The sequence below is a fragment of the Oncorhynchus keta genome, chromosome 12, assembly GCF_023373465.1.
Source record: "Oncorhynchus keta strain PuntledgeMale-10-30-2019 chromosome 12, Oket_V2, whole genome shotgun sequence".
Classification (NCBI taxonomy): Eukaryota; Metazoa; Chordata; class Actinopteri; order Salmoniformes; family Salmonidae; genus Oncorhynchus; species Oncorhynchus keta.
Genome location: NC_068432.1, coordinates 38,442,234 through 38,458,067, shown reverse-complemented (window position 1 = coordinate 38,458,067; position 15,834 = coordinate 38,442,234). Strand labels below are relative to the sequence as shown.

General features: G+C 43.2%; 1 pseudogene; it reads right to left on the bottom strand.

Moving 5' to 3' along the window:
• The window catches only part of LOC118380801 (ras-specific guanine nucleotide-releasing factor 2-like), a 99,987-nt pseudogene that overhangs the window by 54,572 nt on the left and 29,581 nt on the right, over window positions 1-15,834 (bottom strand).

The following is a 15,834-nucleotide window of genomic DNA, read 5'->3' as shown; positions in this document are numbered from 1 at the left end:
GCTCCCGGAGCCTCCTGCCTGTTCGGAGCAGCCTGAGCTGCCAGACTGCATGGAGCAGCCAGAGCTGCCAGTCTGCATGGAGCAGCCAGAGCTGCCAATCTGCATGGAGCAGCCAGAGTTACCAATCTGCATGGAGCAGCCTGAGCTGTCAGACTGCATGGAGCAGCCAGAGCTGCCAATCTGCATGGAGCAGCCAGAGTTACCAATCTGCATGGAGCAGCCTGAGCTGTCAGACTGCATGGAGCAGCCAGAGCTGCCAGTCTGCATGGAGCAGCCAGAGCTGTCAGTCTGCATGGAGCAGCCTGAGCTGCCAGTCTGCATGGAGCAGCCAGAGCTGTCAGTCTGCATGGAGCAGCCTGAGCTGTCAGTCTACATGGAGCAGCCAGAGCTGCCAGAGCTGCCAGTCTGCATGGAGCAGCCAGAGCTGTCAGTCTGCATAGAGCAGCCTGAGCTGTCAATCTGCATGGAGCCGCCAGAGCTGCCAATCTGCATGGAGCAGCCAGAGCTGCCACTCTACATGGAGCAGCCAGAGCTGCCAATCTGCATGGAGCAGCCTGAGCTGTCAGACTGCATGGAGCAGCCAGAGCTGCCAGTCTGCATGGAGCAGCCAGAGCTGTCAGTCTGCATGGAGCAGCCTGAGCTGCCAGTCTGCATGGAGCAGCCAGAGCTGTCAGTCTGCATGGAGCAGCCTGAGCTGTCAGTCTACATGGAGCAGCCAGAGCTGCCAGAGCTGCCAGTCTGCATGGAGCAGCCAGAGCTGTCAGTCTGCATAGAGCAGCCTGAGCTGTCAATCTGCATGGAGCAGCCAGAGCTGCCAATCTGCATGGAGCAGCCAGAGCTGCCACTCTACATGGAGCAGCCAGAGCTGCCAATCTGCATGGAGCAGCCAGAGCTGCCAGTCTACATGGAGCAGCCAGAGCTGTCAGTCTGCATGGAGCAGCCAGAGCAGCTAGATCCGCCAGTCAGCCATGATCTTCCAGATCTGCCAGTCAATCAGATTCTTCCAGATCTGCCAGTCAACCAGACTCTTCCAGATCTGCCAGTCAACCAGAAACTTCCAGATCCGCTAGCCAGCCAGGATCTGCCGGAGCCTACTACCTGCCTGAGCTTCATCTCAGTACTGAGCTTCATCTCAGTACTGGGCTTTCTCTCAGTACTGGGCTTCCCTCAGTCCCGGCTTCACCTCAGTCACGAGCTGCCCCTCAGTCACGAGCTGCCCCTCAGGCCAGTGGGGTTCTGGGTGAGGACTATTAGGCCATGGTCGGGGCGGCGAGGGTGGATTATCCCAGGACGCGAAGGGGAGGAACTATGACATTTATGGTGGGGTCCACATCCCGAGCCGGAGCCGCCACCATGGACAGACGCCCACCAAGACCCTCCCTATGGTTGTGAGGCATCCGGGAGTCCGCACCTTAGGGGGGTTCTGTCACACCGTGGTCATAGTATTTTGTGTTTTCGTTATATATTTGGTCAGGCCAGGGTGTGACATGGGTTTAAAATGTTGTGTTTCGTATTGGGGTTTTGTAGGCATTGGGATTGCGGCTGAGTAGGGGTGTAGCATAGGTTTGGCTGCCTGAGGCGGTTCTCAATCAGAGTCAGGTGATTCTCGTTGTCTCTGATTGGGAACCATATTTAGGTAGCCGGGGTTTCACTGTGTATTTTGTGGGTGATTGTTCCTGTCTCTGTGTTTGTTATCACAAGATAGGCTGTATAGGTTTTCGCGTTTCGCTTTTGTTGTTTTTGTATATTTAGTTATTTCATGTATCGTTGTTTTTCATTAAAGAACATGAGTAACTACCACGCCGCATTTTGGTCCGACTCTTTCGACAGACGAACGCCGCCGTTACACCATCATTGTAAAGCCCTCATTATTTTGTTGCTTTAAGAAAGTAATTTCTGAAGTATTAAGTAATTTCTGAAGTACTAACTCACTTCTGAAGATGTATTATGTATTTAATGTGATTAGTGATTAAATGTAAGGTAAAAAAAAATACCTGTCAAGTGTTAATGTTTTTTAAAGAAACATTGAACATCTAATAGTCAGATCATATTGTCAAAGCAGGTGAACTGATTTCTCTTTTGGACATTTTTTTGTGTTTTGGGGTGGAAAACTAAGCGGGTCGAGCATTACGAGTCAACCCTGTTACCCATAGATAGGCTAGAAATGTTTAAACAATAAAAAAAAATTGTGTGAAGCGTGCATTCAATTACTCGTCCTGTTGCACAAAGCAAGCTTTCTTCCCCTGTCACAAGGGGATTTATGGCTGATTTAAGATTACATCTGTCATGATTCCAACTGTCACGAGAGGGTGGCAGAGACCGCCCAGGAGACATTAAATGACGCTCAGGTGTGTCCTATTACTAATTATAATTTCCCTCTAAGAGAGGTGTGTTTTCTGTATCGCTTTGCAGTAGCTTGATTTCTGTTCCCTGTGTGTTCGTCCCCAGAGTGAGTTGTCCAGTGTTGGTTGTTTTTCCCAGTATCACTGTTATCCTTATATTTACGTTTATCTCAAATTGTTGATTCCTCATCTGGTCCATTCTCTGCACCTGGGTTCAACCTCCGCCCCTCACAAAATCATCAACCTTGTAAAGACACTTACTATAGTAATTTGAGATGGAAACGTTGTTTTTCATTGTTGAACATGTGATATTTATGACAGAATGTTACAATTCATGTTACAATATCTTTGTTTTAAAGGATCTACTGTATGAACTACTGTAGGAGTGAAATGAAGGATGTACTGTATGAACTACTGTAGGAGTGAAATGAAGTATCCACTGTATGAACTACTGTATGAGTGAAATGAAGGATCTACTGTATGAACTACTGTAGGAGTGAAATGAAGAATCTACTGTATGAGTGAAATGAAGAATCTACTGTATGAGTGAAATGAAGGATGTACTGTACAAACTATTGTAGGAGTGAAATGAAGAACCTACTGTATGAGTGAAATGAAGAATCTACTGTATGAGTGAAATGAAGGATCTACAGTATGAACTACTGTATGAGTGAAATTAAGGATCTACTGTATGAACTACTGTATGAGTGAATGAAGGATCTACAGTATGAACTACTGTATGAGTGAAATTAAGAATCAACTGTATGAACTACTGAATGAGTGAAATGAAGGATCTACTGTATGATTTACTGTATGAGTGAAATAAATGATATACTGTATGAACTACTGAATGAGTGAAATGAAGGATCTACTGTATGATTTACTGTATGAGTGAAATAAATGATATACTGTATGAACTACTGTATGAATGAAATGAAGGACCTAATGTATGAACTACTGTATGAGTGAAATGAAGGATCTACTGTATGAACTACTGTATGAGTGAAATGAAGGATCTACTGTATGAACTACTGTATGAGTGAAATGAAGGATCTACTGTATGAGTGAAATTAAGAATCTACTGTATGAGTGAAATGAAGGATGTACTGTATGAACTACTTTTAGTGAAATTAAGAATCTACTGTATGAGTGAAATTAAGCATCTACTGTATGAACTACTGTATGAGTGAAATTAAGGATGTACTGTATGAGTGAAATGAAGGATCTACTGTAGGAACTACTGTATGAGTAAAATGAAGGATCTACTGTATGAGTGTAATTAAGAATCTACTGTAGGAGTGAAATGAAGCATCTGCTGTATAAATTACTGTAGGAGTGAAATGAAGGATCTACTGTATGAGTGAAATTAAGGATCTACTGTATGAACTACTGAATGAGTGAAATGAAGGATCTACTGTATGATTTACTGTATGAGTGAAATAAATGATATACTGTATGAACTACTGTATGAATGAAATGAAGGACCTAATGTATGAACTACTGTATGAGTGAAATGAAGGATCTACTGTATGAGTGAAATTAAGAATCTACTGTATGAGTGAAATTAAGCATCTACTGTATGAACTACTGTATGAGTGAAATGAAGGATCTACTGTATGAACTACTGTATGAGTGAAATGAAGGATCTACTGTATGAACTACTGTATGAGTGAAATGAAGGATCTACTGTATGAGTGAAATTAAGAATCTACTGTATGAGTGAAATGAAGGATGTACTGTATGAACTACTTTTAGTGAAATTAAGAATCTACTGTATGAGTGAAATTAAGCATCTACTGTATGAACTACTGTATGAGTGAAATTAAGGATGTACTGTATGAGTGAAATGAAGGATCTACTGTAGGAACTACTGTATGAGTAAAATGAAGGATCTACTGTATGAGTGTAATTAAGAATCTACTGTATGAGTGAAATGATGGATCTACTGTATGAACTACTGTATGAGTGAAATTAAGGATGTACTGTATGAGTGAAATGAAGGATCTACTGTATGAACTACTTTTAGTGAAATTAAGAATCTACTGTATGAGTGAAATTAAGCATCTACTGTATGAACTACTGTATGAGTGAAATTAAGGATGTACTGTATGAGTGAAATGAAGGATCTACTGTAGGAACTACTGTATGAGTAAAATGAAGGATCTACTGTATGAGTGTAATTAAGAATCTACTGTAGGAGTGAAATGAAGCATCTGCTGTATAAATTACTGTAGGAGTGAAATGAAGGATCTACTGTATGAGTGAAATTAAGGATCTACTGTATGAACTACTGTAGGAGTGAAATGAAGGATGTATTGTATGAACTACTGTAGGAGTGAAATGAAGGATGTACTGTATGAATTACTGTAGGAGTGAAATGAAGGATCTACTGTATGAACTACTGTAGGAGTGAAATGAAGAATCTACTGTATGAACTACTGTATGAACTACAATATGAGTGAAATGAAGGATGTACTGCACAAACTATTGTAGGAGTGAAATGAAGAACCTACTGTATGAGTGAAATGAAGAATCTACTGTATGAGTGAAATTAAGGATCTACTGTATGAACTACTGAATGAGTGAAATGAAGGATCTACTGTATGATTTACTGTATGAGTGAAATAAATGATATACTGTATGAACTACTGTATGAATGAAATGAAGGACCTAATGTATGAACTACTGTATGAGTGAAATGAAGGATCTACTGTATGAGTGAAATTAAGAATCTACTGTATGAGTGAAATTAAGCATCTACTGTATGAACTACTGTATGAGTGAAATTAAGGATGTACTGTATGAGTGAAATGAAGGATCTACTGTATGAACTACTGTATGAGTGAAATTAAGGATCTACAGTATGAACTACTGTATGAGTGAAATTAAGGTAGATGCCCTCAATCTCACACAAATCATCAAGGAACCCACCAGGTACAACCCTAAATCAGTAAACAAGGGCACCCTCATAGACGTCATCCTGACCAACTGGCCCTCCAAATACACCTCCGCTGTCTTCAACCAGGATCTCAGCGATCACTGCCTCATTGCCTGTATCCGCTACGGAGCCGCAGTCAAACGACCACCCCTCATCACTGTCAAACGCTCCCTAAAAACACTTCTGTGAGCAGGCCTTTCTAATCGACCTGGCCCGGGTATCCTGGAAGGACATTGACCTCATCCCGTCAGTTGAGGATGCCTGGTCATTCTTTAAAAGTAACTTCCTCACCATTTTAGATAAGCATGCTCCGTTCAAAAATGCAGAACTAAGAACAGATATAGCCCTTGGTTCACTCCAGACCTGACTGCCCTCGACCAACACAAAAACATCCTGTGGCGGACTGCAATAGCATCGAATAGTACCGCGATATGCAACTGTTCAGGGAAGTCAGGAACCAACACACGCAGTCAGTCAGGAATGCTAAGGCCAGCTTCTTCAGGCAGATATTTGCATCCTGTAGCTCCAACTCCAAAAAGTTCTGGGACACTGTGAAGTCCATGGAGAACAAGAGCACCTCCTCCCAGCTGCCCACTGCACTGAGGCTAGGGAACACGGTCACCACCGACAAATCCATGATTATCGAAAACTTCAACAAGCATTTCTCAAAGGCTGGCCATGCCTTCCGCCTGGCGACTCCAACCTCGGCCAACAGCTCCGCCCCGCAGCTACTCGCCCAAGCCTCTCCAGGTTCTCCTTTACCCAAATCCAGATAGCAGATGTTCTGAAAGAGCTGCAAAACCTGGACCCGTACAAATTAGCTGGGCTTGACAATCTGGACCCTCTATTTCTGAAACTATCCGCCGCCATTGTAGCAAACCCTATTACCAGCCTGTTCAACCTCTCTTTCATATCGTCTGAGATCCTCAAGGATTGAAAGCTGCCGCAGTCATCACCCTCTTCAAAGGGGGAGACACCCTGACCCAAACTGTTACAGACCTATATCCATCCTGCCCTGCCTATCTAAGGTCTTCGAAAAGCCAGGGAGACACCCTGACCCAAATTGTTACAGACCTATATCCATCCTGCCCTGCCTATCTAAGGTCTTCGAAAGCCAAGTCAACAAACAGGTCACTGACCATCTCGAATCCCACCGTACCTTCTCCACTGTGCAGTCTGGTTTCCGAGCCGGTCACGGGTGCACCTCAGCCACGCTCAAGGTACTAAACAATATCATAACCGCCATCGATAAAAGACAGTACTGTGCAGCCGTCTTCATCGACCTTGCCAAGGCTTTCGACTCTGTCAATCACCATATTCTTATCGGCAGACTCAGTAGCCTCGGTTTTTCGGATGACTGCCTTGCCTGGTTCACCAACTACTTTGCAGACAGAGTTCAGTGTGTCAAATCGGAGGGCATGCTGTCCGGTCCTCTGGCAGTCTCTATGGGGGTGCCATAGGGTTCAATCCCCGGGCCGACTCTTTTCTCTGTATATATCAATGATGTTGATCTTGCTGCGGGCGATTCCCTGATCCACCTCTACGCAGACGACACCATTCTATATATATCCGGCCCGTCCTTGGACACTGTGCTATCTAACCTCCAAACGAGCTTCAATGCCATACAACACTCCTTCCGTGGCCTCCAACTGCTCTTAAACGCTTGTAAAACCAAATGCATGCTTTTCAACCGCTCGCTGCCTGCACCCGCACGCCTGACCAGCATCACCACCCTGGATGGTTCCGACCTTGAATATGTGGACATCTATAAGTACCTAGGTGTCTGGCTAGACTGTAAACTCTCCTTCCAGACTCATATCAAACATCTCCAATCGAAAATCAAATCTAGAGTCGGCTTTCTATTCCGCAACAAAGCCTCCTTCACTCACGCCGCCAAACTTACCCTAGTAAAACTGACTATCCTACCGATCCTCGACTTTGGCGATGTCATCTACAAAATTGCTTCCAACACTCTACTCAGCAAACTGGATGCAGTTTATCACAGTGCCATCCGTTTTGTCACTAAAGCACCTTATACCACCCACCACTGCGACCTGTATGCTCTAGTCGGCTGGCTCGCTACATATTCGTCGCCAGACCCACTGGCTCCAGGTCATCTACAAGTCCATGCTAGGTAAAGCTCCGCCTTATCTCAGTTCACTGGTCACGATGGCAACACCCATCCGTAGCACAAGCTCCAGCAGGTGTATCTCACTGATCATCCCTAAAGCCAACACTCATTTGGCCGCCCTTCGTTCCAGTTCTCTGCTGCCTGTGATTGGAACGAATTTTAAAAAATCGCTGAAGTTGGAGACTTTATCTCCCTCACCAACTTCAAACATCTGCTGTCTGAGCAGCTAACCGAAATCGCTACAGCTGTACATAGTCGGTAAATAGCCCACCCTTTTTCTACCTACCTCATCCCCATACTGTTTTTATTTATTTACTTTTCTGCTCTTTTGCACACCAATATCTCTACCTGTACATGACCATCTGATCATTTATCACTCCAGTGTTAATCTGAAAAATTGTAATTATTCACCTACCTCCTCATGCCTTTTGCACACAATGTATATAGACTCCCTTTTTTTCTACTGTGTTATTGACTTGTTAATTGTTTACTCCATGTGTAACTCTGTCCTGTCTGTTCACACTGCTATGCTTTATCTTGGCCAGGTCGCAGTTGCAAATGATAACTTGTTCTCAACTAGCCTACCTGGTTAAATAAAGGTGAAATAAACATAAAAAAAGGATCTCTTGTATGAACCACTGTATGAGTGAAATGAAGGATGTACTGTATCAATTACTGTTTGAGTGAAATTAAGGATCTACTGTATGAAATACTGTATGAGTGAAATTAAGGATCTACTGTATGAACTACTGTATGAGTGAAATGAAGGATGTACTGAACCACTGTATGAGTGAAATGAATGTACTGTATGTACTGTATGAACCACTGTATGAGTGAAATGAAGGATGAACTACTGTATGAAATTAAATTACTGTATGAACTAGTATGAAATGAAGGATGTACTGCATGAATTACTGTATGAGTGAAATGAAGGATGTACTGCATGAATTATTGTATGTGTCACGCCCTGGTCGAAGTATTTTGTGTTTTTCTTCATGTATTTGGTCAGGCCAGGTGTGACATGGGTTTTTGTATGTGGTGTGTAGCTTAGTGGGATTGTAGCTTAGTGGGGGTGTTCTAGGAGAGTCTATGGCTGTCGAAGTGGTTCTCAATCAGAGGCAGGTGTTTATTGTTGTCTCTGATTGGGAACCATATTTAGGCAGCCATATTCTTTGGTTGTATTGTGGGTGATTGTCCTGAGTGTCTTGATGTCCTTGTGCTGTGTTAGTTGACACAAGTATAGGCTGTTTTCGGTTTTCGTTTCGTTTATTGTTTTGTAGTGTTTGTGTTTTATTCGTGTTTACGTTGTGTGATTAAACATGGATCGCAATATACACGCTGCAGTTTGGTCCGACTCTCCTTCACTCATATGAAAACCGTGACAGAATCACCCACCACAGGACCAAGCAGCGTGTCAACAGGCAGGAGCAGCCCAAAGAGGAGAAGCGCAATAAGGATTTCTGGACATGGGAGGAAATCCTCGACGGGGAGAGGACCCTGGGCTAAACCAGGGGAATATCGCCGCCCCAAGGAGGAACTAGAGGCAGCCCCAAAAATGTATTGGGGGAGGCTTACAGGGAGTATGGCTACGCCAGGTAGGAGACCTGCGCAAACTCCCTGTGCTTACCGGGGCTAGAAAGACCGGGCAGGCACCGTGTTATGCAGTGGTGCACACGGTGTCCCAGTGCGGTGCATAGCCCGGTGAGGTATATTCCAGCTCTGCGTATTGGCCGGGCTAGATTGAGCATCGAGCCAAATGCCATGAAGCCGGCTCTATGCATCTGGTCCCCAGTGCGTCTCCTGGGCCGGCTTACATGGCACCAGCCTTGCGTCGGTGTCTCCGGTTCGCCTAAATAGCCCAGTGCGGGCTATTCCACCTCGCCGCACTGGCAGGGCGACCGAGAGTATTCAACCAGGTAAGGTTGGGCAGGCTCGGTGCTCAAGAGCTCCAGTGCGCCTGCACGGTCCGGTCTATCCAGTACCACCTCCACACTCCAGCCCTCCGGTAGCAGCTCCCCGCACCAGGCTTCCTGTGCGTGTCAACTGCACAGTACCACCAGTGCCAGCACCACGCATCAGGCCTACAGTGCGCCTCGCCTCTCCTGCGCTGTCGGAGTCTCCCGCCTGTCCGGCGTTGCTGCCGGAGTCTCCCGCCTGTCCGGCGCTGCTGCCGGAGTCTCCCGCCAGTCCGGCGCTGCAGCCCTCAGCCCAGAGGCGCCAGAGCCCTCAGCCCAGAGGCGCCAGAGCCCTCTGTCCTGAGCTTCTTTTCACTCCTGAGCTTCTTTTCACTCCTGAGCTTCTTTTCACTCCTGAGCTTCTTTTCATTCCTGAGCTTCTTTTCACTCCCGAGCTTCTTTTCATTCCCGAGCTTCCCTCAGTCCCGAGCTTCCTCAGTCCCGATCTGCTCCTCAGTCTAGTGGGGTTCTGGGTGAGGAATACTAGGCCATGGTTGGCGGCGAGTGTGGACTATCTAGGGACGCAAGGAGAGGGGACTAAGACATTTACTGAGTGGGGTCCACGTCCCGCGCCGGAGCCGCCACCATGGACAGACGCCCACCCGGTCCCTCCCTATCGATGTGAGGTGCGTTCGGGAGTCCGCACCTTAGGGGGTTCTGTCACGCCCCTGGTCAAAGTATTTTGTGTTTTTCTTCATGTATTTGGTCAGGCCAGGGTGTGACATGGGTTTTTGTATGTGGTGTGTAGCTTAGTGGGATTGTAGCTTAGTGGGGTGTTCTAGGAGAGTCTATGGCTGTCTGAAGTGGTTCTCAATCAGAGGCAGGTGTTTATTGTTGTCTCTGATTGGGAACCATATTTAGGCAGCCATATTCTTTGGTTGTATTGTGGGTGATTGTCCTGAGTGTCTTGATGTCCTTTGTGCTGTGTTAGTTGACACAAGTATAGGCTGTTTTCGGTTTTCGTTTCGTTTATTGTTTTGTAGTGTTTGTGTTTATTCGTGTTTACGTTGTGTGATTAAACATGGATCGCAATATACACGCTGCAGTTTGGTCCGACTCTCCTTCACCATATGAAAACCGTGACAGTATGAGTGAAATTAAGAATCAACAGAACTACTGAATGAGTGAAATGAAGGATCTACTGTATGATTTAAGAAATAAAGGATCTGTATAAACTACTGTGAAATGAAGCATCTACTGTATGAACTAATGAGGATCTACTGTATAAAAAGTGAAATAAAGGATCTACTGTATGAACTACTGTAGGAGTGAAATGAAGCATCTACTGTATGAACTACTTTGAGTGAAATAAACTGTATAAACTACTGTGAGTGAAATAAAGGATCTACTGTATGAGTGAAATTAAGAATCTACTGTATGAGTGAAATAAGAATCTACTGTATGAGTGAAATTAAGAATCTAAATGAAATGATGGATCTACTGTATGATTACTGAAATGAAAGAGGATCTACTACTACTGTATGAGTGAAATGAAGCATCTACTGTATGAACTACTGTGAGTGAAATAAAGGATCTACTGTATAAAAATGAAATAAAGGCTGTATGAGTGAAATTAAGAATCTACTGAGTGAAATTAAGACTGTATGAGTGAAAATGGATCTACTGTATGAATTACATCTACTGTATGAACTACTGTATGAGTGAAATAAAGGATCTACTGTTTGAACTAATGAAATAAAGGATCTACTGTATGAGTGAAATGAAGCATCTACTGTATGAACTACTGTGAGTGAAATAAAGGATCTACTGTATGAGTGAAATAAAGAATCTACTGTATGAGTGAAATGATGGATCTACTGTATGAATTACTGTATGAGTGAAATAAAGGATCTACTGTATGAAAGTGAAATAAAGGATCTACTGTATGAACTACTGTATGAGTGAAATTAAGGATCTACTGTATGAATAATAAAATATAATGAAGGATATGAACTACTGTATGAGTGAAATTAAGATCTAATCTACTGTATGATCTACTGCATGAACTATGTAAGTGAAATAAAATAATCTATGTATGAACTACTGTATGAGTGAAATGATGTATGAACTACTTTAAGTGAAATGAAGAATCTACTGTATTAGTGAAATGAAGGAAATGAAGTGAAATAAATGATCTACTGTATGAACTACTGTATGAGTGAAATTAAGGATCTACTGTATGAACCACTGTCTGAGTGAAAATGAAGGATGTACTGTATGAACTACTGTATGAGTGAAATTAAGGATGTACTGTGAAATGAAGGATCTACTGTGAACTATGAGTGAAATAAAGGATCTACTGTCCATTCTCTGCACCTGGGTTCAACCTCCGCCCCTCACAAAATCATCAACCTTGTAAAGACACTTACTATAGTAATTTGAGATGGGAAACGTTGTTTTTCATTGTTGAACATGTGATATTTATGACAGAATGTTACAATTCATGTTACAATATCTTTGTTTTAAAGGATCTACTGTATGAACTACTGTAGGAGTGAAATGAAGGATGTACTGTATGAACTACTGTAGGAGTGAAATGAAGTATCCACTGTATGAACTACTGTATGAGTGAAATGAAGTATCCACTGTATGAACTACTGTATGAGTGAAATGAAGGATCTACTGTATGAACTACTACTGTATGAGTGAAATGAAGGATCTACTGTATGAACTACTGTATGAGTGAAATGAAGGATCTACTGTATGAACTACTGTATGAGTGAAACAAAGGATCTACTGTTTGAACTACTGTGAGTGAAATAAAGGATGTACTGTATGAACTACTGTATGAGTGAAATGAAGCATCTACTGTATGAACTACTTTGAGTGAAATAAAGGATCTACTGTATAAACTACTGTGAGTGAAATAAAGGATCTACTGTATGAGTGAAATTAAGAATCTACTGTATGAGTGAAATTAAGAATCTACTGTATGAGTGAAATTAAGAATCTACTGTATGAGTGAAATGTAGGATCTACTGTATGAACTACTGTATGAGTGAAATAAAGGATCTACTGTATGAACTACTTTGAGTGAAATAAAGGATCTACTGTATAAACTACTGTGAGTGAAATAAAGGATCTACTGAGTGAAATTAAGAATCTACTGTATGAGTGAAATTAAGAATCTACTGTATGAGTGAAATGATGGATCTACTGTATGAATTACTGTATGAGTGAAATGTAGGATCTAATGTATGAACTACTGTATGAGTGAAATAAAGGATCTACTGTTTGAACTACTGTGAGTGAAATAAAGGATCTACTGTATGAGTGAAATGAAGCATCTACTGTATGAACTACTGAGTGAAATAAAGGATCTACTGTATGAGTGAAATAAAGAATCTACTGTATGAGTGAAATGATGGATCTACTGTATGAATTACTGTATGAGTGAAATAAAGGATCTACTGTATGAACTACTGTATGAGTGAAATAAAGGATCTACTGTATGAACTACTGTATGAGTGAAATAAAGGATCTACTGTATGAACTAATATAATAATAATAATAATAATAATATATATAATGAAGGATCGACTGTATGAACTACTGTATGAGTGAAATTAAGGATCTACTGTATGAACTACTGTATGAGTGAAACAAAGGATCTACTGCATGAACTACTGTATGAGTGAAATAAAATAATCTATGTATGAACTACTGTATGAGTGAAATAAAATAATCTATGTATGAACTACTTTATGAGTGAAATGAAGAATCTACTGTATTAGTGAAATGAAGGATCTACTGTATGATTTACTGTATGAGTGAAATAAATGATCTACTGTATGAACTACTGTATGAGTGAAATTAAGGATCTACTGTATGAACCACTGTATGAGTGAAATGAAGGATGTACTGTATGAATTACTGTATGAGTGAAATTAAAAATCAACTGTATGAAGCATGTACTGTATGAACTACTGTAGGACTGAAATAAAGGAAAGAAAGAAAAAAGAGTGTTACTCTTGTTGGTCCAGAGCAAGCTGTGTGATCTTCAAAAACTGTAGTCAGGACAGAGAGACGTGATGGACAGACGATCAGAGGAGTGATACTGAACCCTGTGAGGAGAGGGGAGGAGGAGGATAGCACAGGAAAGGATGGGAGAGTAAGTGGAGGAGTGAAGTGGAGGAGAGGAGCAGAGTAGAGGAGGGGGAGGAGTAGGGGAGGAGTGGAGGATGGGGGTGGAGTAGGGGAGTAGTGGAGGACAGGAGAGGAGGAGGGGAGGGGAGTGGAGGAGGACAGGGGTGGAGGGAGAGAAATGAGAGTGAAAGAGACAGAGATGGTGATGGTCAGCATGCATGTCTAATATATGAGGATGGAGGGGGGAAGAGAGAAAATGGATAAAGGAGTGATGGATGAATGAGAAGATACATATTGTGTATGTGTGTGTGGGTTCATACAGTATATCTTTCTACCTGACCGGTATAGAGGTAAAGGGTTTCTTGTATATGTCAGCCAGTTTGTCCATGACCACAGCAGCAGTAGTAAAGATCCTGTATGTGTGGGAGGAAGGTGTTGAGGAAGTCGATAGAGAGGAAGCGCAGGTCCGTCAGTCTTTCCAGCAGCCGCTCCACGCTGGCGTAGCGGATCTGGGGACCTTGCAGGAGTTGAGCGTCTTGCTGAAGCAGATGTCCACATCATCTTTGTGCAGACATGCGTCCGATCTGGTGGGACACGTATGAATAAGATCAACATGATCTCCCAGAGAGGACGAAGGGAATTGGATAACCTGGGGATTATAACCCTCACTGGTGTAGAAAAGGGGAAAAAATGATTTAAACTTTATTTGAGCTCTTACTTGATCATGTGCGGCACAGTGACTTTAGAGTTTTCCTCAAACACACTGGTCATCAGGCCATTACAGCGGATGTTATCTATACACTATCAACAGAGAGAAAGAAATAGTTACAGAATGAAAGACAGAGGGAGAAAAGAGTGGTGAGACACATGTCCCTGTCCCTGGTTCTGAACCTCTTTCAAAATGAGTGGTTAGAGGCTTGCAGAAGCAGTTGGAGTATGAGTTGATTTGGGACTGGGCACCTCATCCCCAGGTGTGTTTACCTGACTGATGTCACTGGTCCAGCCAGCTTTCTCCTGGCGGGAGGAGCCAATAGGATGACAGAGAAGGTGGGGCCATCAGGGGTTCCACCATGATCTTAAATTCCAGGTGGTTGAAGCCCTGACTTCCTGCATTGTCTACATAGGAGAGAGAGGGGGAGAGCAAGAGAGAGAGTGAGAGAACAAGAGAGAGAGAGAGAGAGAGAGAGGAGAGGAGAGAGAGAGAGAGAGAGAGAGAGAGAGAGAGAGAGAGAGAGAGAGAACAAGAGAGAGAGAGAGAGAGAGAGAAGAGAGAGAGAGAGAGAGAGAGAGAGAGAGAGGAGAGAGAGAGAGGGAGAGAGAACAAGAGAGAGAGAGAGAGAGAGAGAGAGAGAGAGAGAGAGAGAGGTGCAGAGAGAGAGAGGGAGAGAGAGAGAAAGAAACAGAGAGACAAGATTAATAGACTTCTTGTTGATTGGGGGATTGATTTGTTTGATTGATTAAGAAAGACACTTACAGTCCTCATCATTGGCGTCCAGCTCCTCTACAAGTGTACATTCTATCAGGGTCAACACCCCACCCTGCTGTTAGGATCAAAGGGCAGAGGTTAGAGGTCATACATCATGTATAGAGGGAAGGCCAGTTGAGTTCAAATCTGCTTGACATACAAATGTTTCCCACTACCTTGTGTACAGGTGTTTGACCATGCGAAAGTACATGCATGTGTGTCTGTGTTTGATTCTCACCTTGATCAGGTGCAGCTTGCCCCCGGAGGTGCGTGTGCAGACAAGGAAGTGTTTTGTAAACAGGAAACACTGTCGCTCTCCTTCCTTCTTGAGTGACAGAGAGCCCAGACGGACCTTACTGAGCATGCCCCGTTCATTGCTGGATGGGAGCTGGATCAGTGAGCCTGATGGGTAGATGGAGAGGGGGATGGTGTGTGTGTATATTTGGTGGGAGGCGGGGGAAACAAAAACATAGGTTACACATACTGTACTACTGATGACAGTTACCGCAACCATCTTTACATTTAAGTCATTTAACATTTAAGTCATTTAGCAGACGCTCTTATCCAGAGCGACTTACAAATTGGTGCATTCACCTTATGACATCCAGTGGAACAGCCACTTTACAATAGTGCATCTAAATCTTTTAAGGGGGAGAAGGATTACTTTATCCTATCCTAGGTATTCCTTAAAGAGGTGGGGTTTCAGGTGTCTCCGGAAGGTGGTGATTATAATGCTGTGTATTCTGCCTGGTGTGTGTGGGTGATAATACGCATATGTACTCACCCTGTCTGACAAAGGTCTGGCTGGTATCCAGTAATATGTCACAACCTTCTACGATCATTCTCTCAATGGCCAGATTCTTACGAATGTTCTCTGTATCGCTCACCTCATCATGCATCATCCTGACAACAAAACC